This window comes from Cricetulus griseus, unplaced genomic scaffold (genome assembly GCF_003668045.3).
Source record: "Cricetulus griseus strain 17A/GY unplaced genomic scaffold, alternate assembly CriGri-PICRH-1.0 unplaced_scaffold_38, whole genome shotgun sequence".
Classification (NCBI taxonomy): domain Eukaryota; kingdom Metazoa; phylum Chordata; class Mammalia; order Rodentia; family Cricetidae; genus Cricetulus; species Cricetulus griseus.
The window spans coordinates 90,325-102,163 of record NW_023277119.1 but is presented as its reverse complement, the minus strand read 5'-3'; positions in this window follow the sequence as shown (position 1 = coordinate 102,163).

Here is an 11,839-nt window from a genome sequence, read left to right as displayed (position 1 = left end):
AGTATGCAAGGATTCTTTTTAATTTTTCCATTTCATTTTCAATTTCTTTCAAGAATTTCGAAAGGCTATATAGTGTGTATTTAGAGTTTCAAATGAATCCTGCTTTGGTCTTAGTAAAAGCAAGTATAGGACACATGCCACAATTCTGATGGTCAATCTGAATTATGATTTTTTGGTTGTCTTAGGATATTGGTATTGTAGAATTATAGCTGTGTGAAGAAGGAAAAGCTCTTAATCTTAGCTACTAATAGAATGAAGCTCAGCAAATTTTCTAATTGACTAGAATGCAAGAAGTCCTGGGTTCAATCATCATAGTGCATTAGCTATACTTTGTAGTTGAGGCCTGTAATCCAAATGTCATATAAGAGGCAAAAATATGTGATGGACATGCTTAAGTATAAACTTAATTTTAGCTCAGTCAGGGTATCTGAGATACTGCTTCAAAATATATAAACATAATATCATAAAGTTAAATATAATAGTCATAGGATCCTTATTTATTTGATTAATAATTGTTGGATTTTTTTGAGAGATGTTGTCATATGATTCAGGATGGCCGTTGATTCCTAATCACAATTTATTGATCTACTATGTCATTGCTCGCATCACAGTCTTCTCTCACTTTGCCTGATAAAATAATGGTGTAAATGTTGAAGTGGACACACACACACACACACACACACACACACACACACATACATACACACACAATATTTAGTTATTCTATGAGAGTCATCTCTAATAAAAATTCTTTTTTTAACTTATAAACCATGCTTGCATGTTTAATCAACATCAAGAGAGCTCTCAAAAGAGAAAACACAAAAATAGGATTTGTAGGACCCAATATGATTATGAATACATTTGCAAAGTTGAAATTTGCAAGAAAATATTCAAGCCCAGGATTTTTTGCTTCTCTTCAGTTATAAATATACATCACTTCCTTTATGGACTATTGAAGCTTTTCACAAAGTGAAGCTTGATCTCTCTATCTCTAATTATATGCTCAAAATTCCATAAAAACAATCATCTGTTTTCTTGTGTTATCTTGCACTTCAAGCCCAGTAATATAAAACCCCATGTAACATTAGTAATATAAAAATATTATTTTCTAAATCACTGTGTACTGAAAGTGGACATACTTCTTTGTTCAATAAAGAAAATTTCAATGGTACTTCTATTGTTCTTGAGGAAAAAAATTAATACTTGTCAAAACTAATACATTCTAAATACTGGCACTTTGCAGAAATTTGTCTCTGTTTCTTTCAAATAACTTCTTTCCCATGAATCTTTTTGCTCATCTTCTGACATGATATCATTACTAAGTTGTGAGTAATTATTGCAGTTCTTCCTAATATTAAAGTCCTGGATAAAAATAAGCTGTTTCATGTGCTTTTTGAGACGTGTCTGCCAATGCATTTTATCCTGGCCCCATACCCTCCCTCGGAATTTGTCCCTTTACAAATGGGACTACTGTCTTCGTAGACCAAAGGTGTGTATTCTAATGAACATGCCTCAACCTGTAGGGACAGTGACTGACTGAAGCCCCATGACTTCCAAGGGCCTTTAGGAATCTTGTACAATCGAAACAATTCTCCTGGTTCTAACAAGGTAGCCCATATCACCTGATTTGTGTGGAAGCAGTCCTACAAAAAACCACCAGATACCTTCAGAATTCACATGTGTGAAATCACAAATTAAGGATAAATTGTTGAAGTGCCTTTTTAACATACCAAAGGGGATGGTGGCCAAAATGTTTCTCAGCATTTCTAATACCTGTGCCTTTGTAACAGAGTTCTGGCTACTCAGAACTTCCCAAGCTGTACCCCTACTCTTATCCTCTCCAACCCCGGAGGCCCAATTCCCTTCCCCCATCCTGTGATTCTTACATAGCCTCAGTCACTTTGGATATCAGGGTCTCTTGTCTCCTTGCTTGCTCCTGGTATTGTGTAGAGATTGGAGACTAGAATTAGTAAGGATGGGCTTAGGGAGGAATGTTCTCTGTTTTAGATTTAGAAATGGAAGAGGTAGGAGTCACTGATGGCTGATCAACTGGTTCTCTCATCTTTCAGGTTCTTATCCCCATATCTGACTTCTGATTTTTTCTTAATAAATATTATTTATGCCAGGTGGTGGTGGAGCAAACCTGTAAAACCAGCACTCAGGAAGCAGTGGTAGGCGGTCTTTGTGTGTTTGAGACCATCCTGGTATAAAAGAACTGTTTCCAAGAGAGGCTCCAAAGCCACAGAGAAACCCTGCCTCAAAAACCAAAAGGAGAAAAAAAATGATTACTTATATTAACATTTTATGAGGTGCCTTAAAACATATGCTCAGTAAAGTAAAAGGGAAAATTAAGACTTCCAGAGATAGATTAAATAATAGATTATTAACTTTATATTTTTCAAATGCTACTGAAAAGGAAACAACAGCATTGGGAGATAGTAGATAAAAAAGTAACTTCTAAATTAAAGCAAGATATATACTTTAGAGATACATTGAGCTCAGAATAAATACCAAGATATGTGTTACATCAGGGAAGAATATTTGCTTTTGTTTCCACAGGGGTGGGGGTGAACCCAGTGACCATAAAAATGATAAAGATTATATTCAAACAAAGAGATATTTTCCATTGGATTAAATATAACTTGCCAAAACCAGAAAACTGCAAATGTATGTTAAGGCAGGTTTTGTTTTGTCTTTCAAAAACATAATATTTTCCAATGAAGGAATGTAATGACCATTAGTGTTGTGGGGTTCTAGGACTGTGTCTGCTAGTAAAGTGTTTGTGTGTCAATGGGTTCTGCATTTCTGGGACAGTTTTGGGTGTAGTAGTGGTACTAACTAAGCTATTTTTACATGTCTAAAAGAGATTTATTTACTATGCTCATTACGATCAGGGTTCTGATTCATGAATATGTTTGACAATTAATACCAAAAATATAGTAGAATGCCTTGGAATTGATGACAGTATTGCTTATCTTTAGGCACACGAAAAAGCAGGAAAAATAAAAGTTTAACATGTACAAGTCATTGGAAGCAAAGTTGTTCAAACACGCTTCCACAAAAATATAACTGGTGCTAAAGAAGTTCTTCACTAACCTCTCTGTCCAATTCAAGATAATCAACAATGTGTTAGTTATTCCCAAATTGTTTGAAATGAAAGCCGCATACTTAATGTAATTTATCATGCTGCCTTAGATGTGTCCCAGCAAAAATTTCATAGTCTAATAAATTATGGTGTGAAAACAAGTTTAAAATTTAGTCTTTCTCAGCTGGGCCTTGGTGGTGCATGTATTTATTCCCAGCACTTGGGAGGCAGAGGCAGGTAGATCTCTGTGAATTCGAGGCCAGCGAGGTCTCCAGAGCAAGTGACATGATAGACTCCAAAGCTACACAGGGAAAGCCTGTCTCAAAAAAAAATAACAGTCTTTCTCATATGATGGGTTCATTGTTTACTCATACAAAAGGACATACCATACTTCCTTGTGAACCTTAATGCATAGTCCCTGTGGTAGTCTGAATGTAATTTCCACCCATGAGCTCAAATAGAATGGCACTATTATGAGGTTGTTTTCTTGCTGTAGGAATGGACTTGCTGAAGCAAGTGTGTCACTTAGGGGGGTGGACCTTATATATGCTAAAGCCATGAACGGTGTCCCAGACCACTTCCCATTGCCAGTGGTCAGGATGTGTAATGCCCAGCTCCTTCTATACCACCACGTCTGCCTGCATTCTCTCATGTTGCAACATGATGCTGCTTCATTAAAAACTCTGAAAATATGAGCCAACCAATTAAATGTTTTTCCTTCAAAAATTATCCATAGCCAGAGTGTAGTGATACATGCCTTTAATCACAGCACTCAGGAGGCAGAGGCAGATGGATCTCTGTGAGTTTGAGACCAGCCTGGTCTACAAGAGCTAGTTCCAGGACAGTCTCCAAAGCCACAGGGAAAACCTGTTTTAAAAAGTAAAATAAATATTACATGGTGTCTCTTCACAGCTATACAAAGAAAAACTTGGTCAATCCATGATTCATTACCCTTTTGAGAGAAAATTTGAGAAACCCTAACAAATTTCCATTATATAGGATCATATTATACGTAGGCTTTTGAAATTGCTCATCACATGTTATTAATAGAAAACCTAGTATTCAATTATAGCCATTATTTATTTCCTTTTTTTGTAGGACTCCTAACAGTGGGAGCAGGAGTTGTCTTTTTTTCTTTTTCTTTTATTTGAATTAGAATCAAGATTGTTTTACATGTCAATCCTAGTTCCCTCTCCCTCCCCTAAGCTCCTACAACTCCCCCCAAATAAAACATTATCATATACACTCTCTGCTCCCCCGGAATGGTGAGGCCATCCACAGGGTTGACATCAGAGTCTATTGTCTCTTTTGTGAGGGTTCCTAGGCCCACCCCTATGTGTCTTGGCTCAGGGAGTATCCCTCTATATGGAATGGGCTCCCAAAGTCTACACCTATGCTAGGTATAAGTACTGAACTACTTCTGGAGCTCCCATAGAGTTCTGAGGTTTTCTCGATGAAACCCATGTTCCTGGGTTCTGGATCAGTCCCATGCAGGTATCCCAGCTATCAGTCTAGGGAGCAAGAATTCCCCAATGTTCAGGTCAGCTGTTACTGTGGGTTTCACCAGCCTGGTCTGGACCCATTTGCTCATCACTCATCCTTCTCTGCAACTGGATTCCAGTTCAGTTCAGTGAGTAGTTGTGGGTGTCTGTGAGGGATATCCGGTGGCCTCTCATTATCAGGGGAGGGCATTTAAGGTAGCCTCTCCTTTCTTGCTTAGATTGTTACCTGGTGTCATCTTTGTATATCTCCAGACATTTCCCTAGTGCCTGATTTCTATTTTATGTAATGTACAATAACAGCTATTTAATTCATGAACCCCCCAACACCCTCAGATCCAGGATCCCAGCTGCTTGGCAGCGCTTGGCTCATCCCTCCTGGATTGCCCCATTCCCACCTGCTGCATGCACCTGATTCATCCATTCATCCGTTTATTAATTTATTCATTCATTTGTTCATTCATTTATTTATTTGTTCATTTATTCATTCATGGACTGGGGGCGGGAGCAAGCTAGCGCATGCAGGGGAGCTCATTAATGAACCCCCAGCCACCACCATGCTCACCCCACCCTGCTCTCCAGCTAGCCTGCTGGCCCTTCCTAAACTGCAACACTGACTGCTGCCTGGCTGCTGCCTGCATTCAGTTCACATGTTCGCTCAGCTGGCTCAGTCACTGATTCACTGATTCCCTGGTTCATTCACTTACAAAGCCAGTCAGGGGAGCCAGAGGTTCCTAGAGAAGTTTCCCTAGCTCCCTGCAGAAAAGTCGCTCAGGACTACATTTCCCAGCATGCCCTGCACTCCTGACCCAACTCTCTTCTGCCCACCCAGCTCTGGCTTCATCCTGGCTTGTTAGAAACCTTTGGACACTGTTAGGATTCTTTCCTGTAATTTTTTTCCAGGGGTGGAAGACAGGCGAGGAAGGGGAGAGGAGAATAGTGTAATGAAGAAAGGGAGGATGTGGAGCCCTCTGCTCCATCCCCGTGCTGTGTCTCCCAAGTGAACTTTTTCTAATTCATTTTGAATTGGTCTGACTTAGATTGTAGCATCCTTAGACAGGCTCTTTGATGTGTAGAAACTCTTGAACTTCCCCTGGAGGGAAAGGGGAAGTTGCTATGGAGACCAGGAAGTCATCAGTGTCTGCAATCTGAGCCTGGGGCAAGTGCTATTGAAATGCAAATCGTTGCAGATCTACAAACAGGATTTTTTTCTTGTGTGGGAGACATGGCCAGGAACCACAATACTGTGTCTTTAAGCACACTCTAACCCTATGGGAGGGGCTCTTGTCACTCAAGCCCCACTATCCAATCAGGCCCTCCATGAGGTACTGGGCTCTTCCTGACACCAGGCTTCAAGTTTGTTTTGAAGAGGAGACTGCAATTTTATTGTGAGGTGTGGCAGACAGTGTAGTGAGTCATCCCTGTATCTGTGGGGAGAGTGCGACCTGATTCACTTTCTTGTAAAATCCCATTTGGCCCATGTAAATTCTTTTACCTAGGGGGAAGTATCTCACTAAATTTCATCTATAGGCATAATTTGATGAGAGAATTAGGAGCAGGGAAAACTGAAGGTCTGGTTTCTAGAAGTTCGGAATTTTGCCTTCCATTATCAGTTTTTTATTATAAAAGTTGCAAATAGATCAGGAACTTGTAGAAAACTGGTGATGTGAATCGTCTTTCACCAATACATGATTAAAATGCTTGTAACATGGTGATGCAAATATCCGCAATGATGTGATTCAGTCAAGTTTAGTTCCAGGGGAGAAAAGGAGTTTCTGATGTGTGGAGACTTCTCAAGAGTGCATGGTGCTGTGCAGGTAGATTAGGCAGATTCCAGTGATGCACCATAATCCATGAAATCACATTTAAAATCTAATAAAATTCTCTAATCTGTGGAGCACATGGCCATAGGCCTGTTTCAACTTTTCAAAATAATTTTTGAGATTATAAATGCATCATACTCACATTGTATTTTCTACCTCCAAGCCCAATCAGTACCCCATTGTTTCTAATCTGTGGTCTGTTTTTCTTTAACTCAGTTTCACAATAACACCAGTTAGTGTGTTAATATAATCTAGAAGGACGGTGCTGTTTCAGTCATAGTGTGGCCCTAGCCAATGTGGGTTCATTTTGGTGGGGCATTGTTAACAATCAGGAATAATAGTGTCAGGTAATTTTTGGGTTTTTTTTGCCATGGTTTCTTTTACCTTTGTTGAAATGAGTTGTAAGAAATAACACAAGCTATACCATGGTGTTCAGAGCAGGTATGTTGAGCTATTATTTCATTTACTGTGTTAGTTAGTTATGGGCTGTTTGTTTTTTAAGACAGGGTTTCCTGTGTAACACTCATGGCTGTACTGGGACTCACATTGTATACCATCTGGTGTGAACTTACAGAGATCTCACTGCCTCTGCCTCTCAAGTGCTGATATAGATGGCATGTGTGGCCACCACCCTGTGAGCTTTTAATTCTGTTGGGACCTGAATGGAACATGATCCAGATTGTAGTTCTGTTGATACATGTGGTGACCTGGGAAGTGGACTTTTTCCTCTGTGCCTATCAGTATGGATTTACTGGGTAATGCGAGAATCTGCCATGCCATTGGGGATATAATTCTTACAGTATCACTGTCCACTGTTCACATATGGGCATTGCTTTTGCAGTGGGAAAACAAATTAGAAAACTATAGATTTGCTTTCTAGAAGTTCTGAATATTGCATTCCATTTTCAGGTTTGTATTATAAACATTGCAGATAGTTAGGAACTTGTACAAAACTGGTGATGTGGATTGTCTTTCACCAATACATGATTAAAATGCTTGCAACTTGGTGGTACAAATAACCACAATGATGTGATCCAGTGACGTTTAGTTTCAGGGTAGAAAAGGAGTTTCTGATGTGTAGAGGTTTCTCAAGTGTGCATGGTGCTGATAGGGAAATCGGGCAGATTCCATGTTATGTGTGCCATAGGCCATGGAATCAGATTTAAAATCATTTTTATTTTCCATTGCTTTATTTTTGTGGGGGAGAATTTCTTTATTTTTTTAATTTAAATTAGGAACAATCATCTTTTACATGTCAATCACAATTTCCTCACCCCTCTTCTCCACTGCTCCTCACTGACCCCCTAGCAAATCCCTTTTCTGCTCCCCAGGGAAGGTGAGCGATCTTTAAAGTCTATCATATCAGGTGATGAATGTCATAGGCCCACTTTTGGGTTTCTAAGCTGAGAGAGTGTTGCTTTATGTGGAATGGGTTCCCAAAGTCCATTTGTATACTAGCTATAAATATTAATCTACTACAAGAGGCCCCATAGATTGCCCAGGACTCCTAACTGACACCCATACCAGGGGGCCCGGATCAGTCCTAAGCTGGTTTTCTTGCTATCAGTCTGGGCTCCATGAGCGCCTCCTTGTTCAGGTCAGCTGTTTATGTGTGTTTCTCCAGCTTGGAATCTCGACCCAGTTGCTCATCACTCCTCCCTAGCTAGAACTAGATTCCAGGAGTTAAGCTCAGTGTTTGTCTGTGGGTGTCTGCTTCTGCTTTCATCAGCTAGTGGATGAAGGCTCTAGGATGGCAAATATGCAAGTCATCAATCTTATTACTGGGGAAGGGCATTTAAGGTAACTACTCGACTATTATATAGATTGTTACTTGGTGACATCCTTTTAGGTCTATGGACATTACCCTAGTGCCAGATTTTTCTTGAATCCTATAGTGACTCTGTCTATTATGTTATCTCTTTTCATGCTCTCCTCTATTCTTTATTCTTCCGCTGACTCCATTTTCCTTCTCCCTCATGTCCTCCTCTCCCCTCCTCTTCTCCCTTTCTCTTCTCCTAACTCCCTCTCCCCTCTCCCCATGCTCCCAATTAGCTCAGGAGATCTTGTCCCTTTCTAATCCCCTGTATCACAATGTATGTCTTTCTTAGGTTTACCCTTGGTTCCTAGTCTCTCTGGTGGTTTTGATTGTAGGCTGGTAATCCTTTGTCCCATGTTTAAGTGAATTCATATGATGTTTGTCTTTTTGTGACTGGGTTACTTCACTCAGAATCCTTTCTTCTATTTCCTTCCTTTTGCCTGTGAATTTTAAGATTCCATTGTCTTTTTTCCACTGAGAGCATGCCATTGTGTAAATGTAACATATTTTCTCTATCCATTTTGAGTTTAGGGGGATGTATAATGCTTCCAGTTTCTATCTATTATGAATGATGATGCTATGAACATTGTTGAAAGTATGTCCTTGTCGTATGAATGTTCATATTTGGCTATATGCCTATTATTAGAATTGCTGGATCTTGTAGTAGACTGATTCCAGTTTTCCTGAGGAACTACTTTACTTATTATCAAAGTGGCTGTACAAGCTTGCACTTCCACCAGCAGTGGAGGAGTGTTCTCCTTTCTGCAGTCCTCTCCAGCATAAACTGTCATTGGTGTTTTGATTTTAGCTATTCTGAAAAGAGCAGTATGCTACCACAGATATGTTTTGATTGCATTTCCCTGGTTGCTAAGTATATTGAGCACTTTCTTAAGTGTCTTCAACCATTTTAGATTCCTCTATTGAGAAGTCTGTAATTAATTCCTTATCCCACTTTTTAATTGCATTTTTTGGTGTTTTGGTGATGAGTTTTTGAGTTCTTTGCATATTTTGGAAATCAACCCTTTGTCAAATGTAGGCTTGATGAATATGTTTCACAGTTCTTTGGGCCTGCCTTTTGTCTTGTTTACAGTGTCATTTGCCTTACAGAAACTTCTCAGTTTCAGGAGGTCCCATTTATTAATTGTGGATCTCAGTGTTAATGCCAAGAACTTTTGGAAGGGTTGCTTCAAATCCTCAGAACCCAGCTCCTCCCACCATATGGAGATATTTTTGTCTGTCTTTATGCACTGTGTCTTTTGTCAGTCATGTTCTTGAGATACCCTCTTTGTCTCATATGGCATTGGTTGAGTAGCCTCTTTTTGAATTTCTCTGATTATATAACAGTTTTTGACGACTTCATATTATTCTCCCATTTGCTTCCATCCTCCCATCTCATTTAAGTAGTATACAAGATTCTTTTCTTCTTAAGAAGCTTAGTTAGTCTGGGACATATCCTCTGCAATACCTCCCTAACCCAGCATTTATCTTTTTCTACCATCTACTTGTCCTAACTTTCATATCCCCATGACCTTCACCTCAGGACTCTGTCGATGAAAAGTGACCTCTTGTTTCAAGTCAATGGTATACTTCAGTAATTATTTTAGGAATATCCTTGATTTAAGAAGTTATTTTAAGAATATCATTTGTGTGTGATTGTATTTTACTTAAATGCTACTATCCACTTCTAAGGATTGGTATTCTTGAAGTTTATGGTGTTCATCTTTAGACAAATGGTCTGAAAAATTTTAATGTGCTCTAATAAAAGTCTCTACGTCTCTGGAGCACTTGGCCATAAAGACTGTTTCACATTTTCAAACTAATTTTTAAGATTGTAAATGCATCATTTCACCTTGTCTTTTCTGCCTCCAAGCCCTATAACTACCCCCTTGCTTTCTAATCTGCAGCCTGTTTTTCTTTAACCCAGTTACATGGTAGCAACAGTTACTGTATGGACATAACTTGTGTTTGTTTGCAGGGTTTCCCAGCTCTGAGGCAATGGGTTTTCTGCACTGGACATTGAGTTTGTAATGGACTGTGCACACAAAGACCCTGTGCTTTGGATGAGGAACAGGATGTGCTCTATGAGACTGGAAAAATGTCTAGTAAAACACAATCTTTCTAGATTAGGCCTCTGTTTTCTGTGCTTTAAGTTCAGAGTTGGAAGGTCTGTGCTGTCTGAGTCATTTGATCTCTGATCACCCATTAAGGAAGCTGCTAATATGAGAACTAGCTTGGTGGCCATAGGCAATGTGGGCTTCTGGGAAAAGTTAGATGCCAGGATAAGAGGTTGCAGGGATTTTGTGGGTTCTTTCTATGGTTCTCTTCTGCCTATGATGAAATGAGTTTTATGACAGACCACAAGCAATACAATGGTGAGTGTATGAAATTCAAAGCAGGTCTCTTGAGCTATCATTTCATTTATTTATTTAGATTGTTATTGATTGTTTGGTTTTCAAGACAGAGTTACTCTATCCTGGGACTCATCTTGTAGACCAGGCTGGTTGTGAACTCTCAGAATCTTACTGCCTCTGACTAACTAGTGCTGGGTTTAAAAGCATTTTCCACCACTACCCAGTGGGTTTTCAATTCTGTTGTATTCAGATGGACCATGAGTGAGACTGTAGTTTAGTTGGTCCATGTGTTGACCTGGGCAGTGGCCTTTGTGCTCTGTGCCTAACAGTATGGATTTACTGGGTAATGCAAGACACTGCAGCCCTGGAATGTGTGGATATAGTATCACTGTCCACTGTTCACTTATAGATACTGCTTTTGGTAGCAGTGGGAAGACTGATTAGAAAACTGGCATTATAGTTTCTAGACATTATGAACATTGCATTCTATTTTCAGGTTTGTATCTTAAATATTGCAAATAGCTTAACAACTTGAAGAAAATTGGTGATGTTATCACCTTTCACCAATACATGATTAGAATGCTTGTGTCTTGGTGGTGTAACTAACCACAATGTTGAGATTCAGTGAACTCTAGTTCCACGAAAGAAAAGGAGTTTCAGGTTTGCAGAGATTTCTCAGTTGCACATGGTGTTGGGCAGGTAGATAGGACAGAATTCATGTTTTATGCTGTAATCCATGTGGCAGGAAGCAGACTTTAAATCATTTTTCTATGCTGTTTTGTGATTGAGCATCATTGGGACTGCATTTGCCTGAAACATGGAATTTCAAGGAGCTGCTGCTCCATAGCAAGAGATCACCTCCATTTCCGGAGACAGCTCTAGAGCATGGGGCTTCTGTTTTTGCAAGAATTATCAGTAGCCCAAGGGTCAGAAACAATAGTTCAGGTGTCACTTTGAGATAATTTTGTGGAAGTTGTGACATCTGTGTTCATTTAATTTCTATACACATAGAATTATAGGGAGTTGGGTAACAGTTGTGAATATCACACTTTCCCTTTCCTTAGATTTGTCTATTGATTAAAAGTTGATTTTATTTTTCCTGTATTGTTTCTTGACTTTTTCTCAACAATATCTTCATTCTTTCAAAAATATTTTGCACATTTCTGTTGTATCTTTGTGACAAGTATAGACCACAAGTGATGTGAAATCGTGTACAGTTTTTTTCTGTAATGTATAACCGTAATATAGTTATTTAGTTTGTTGAA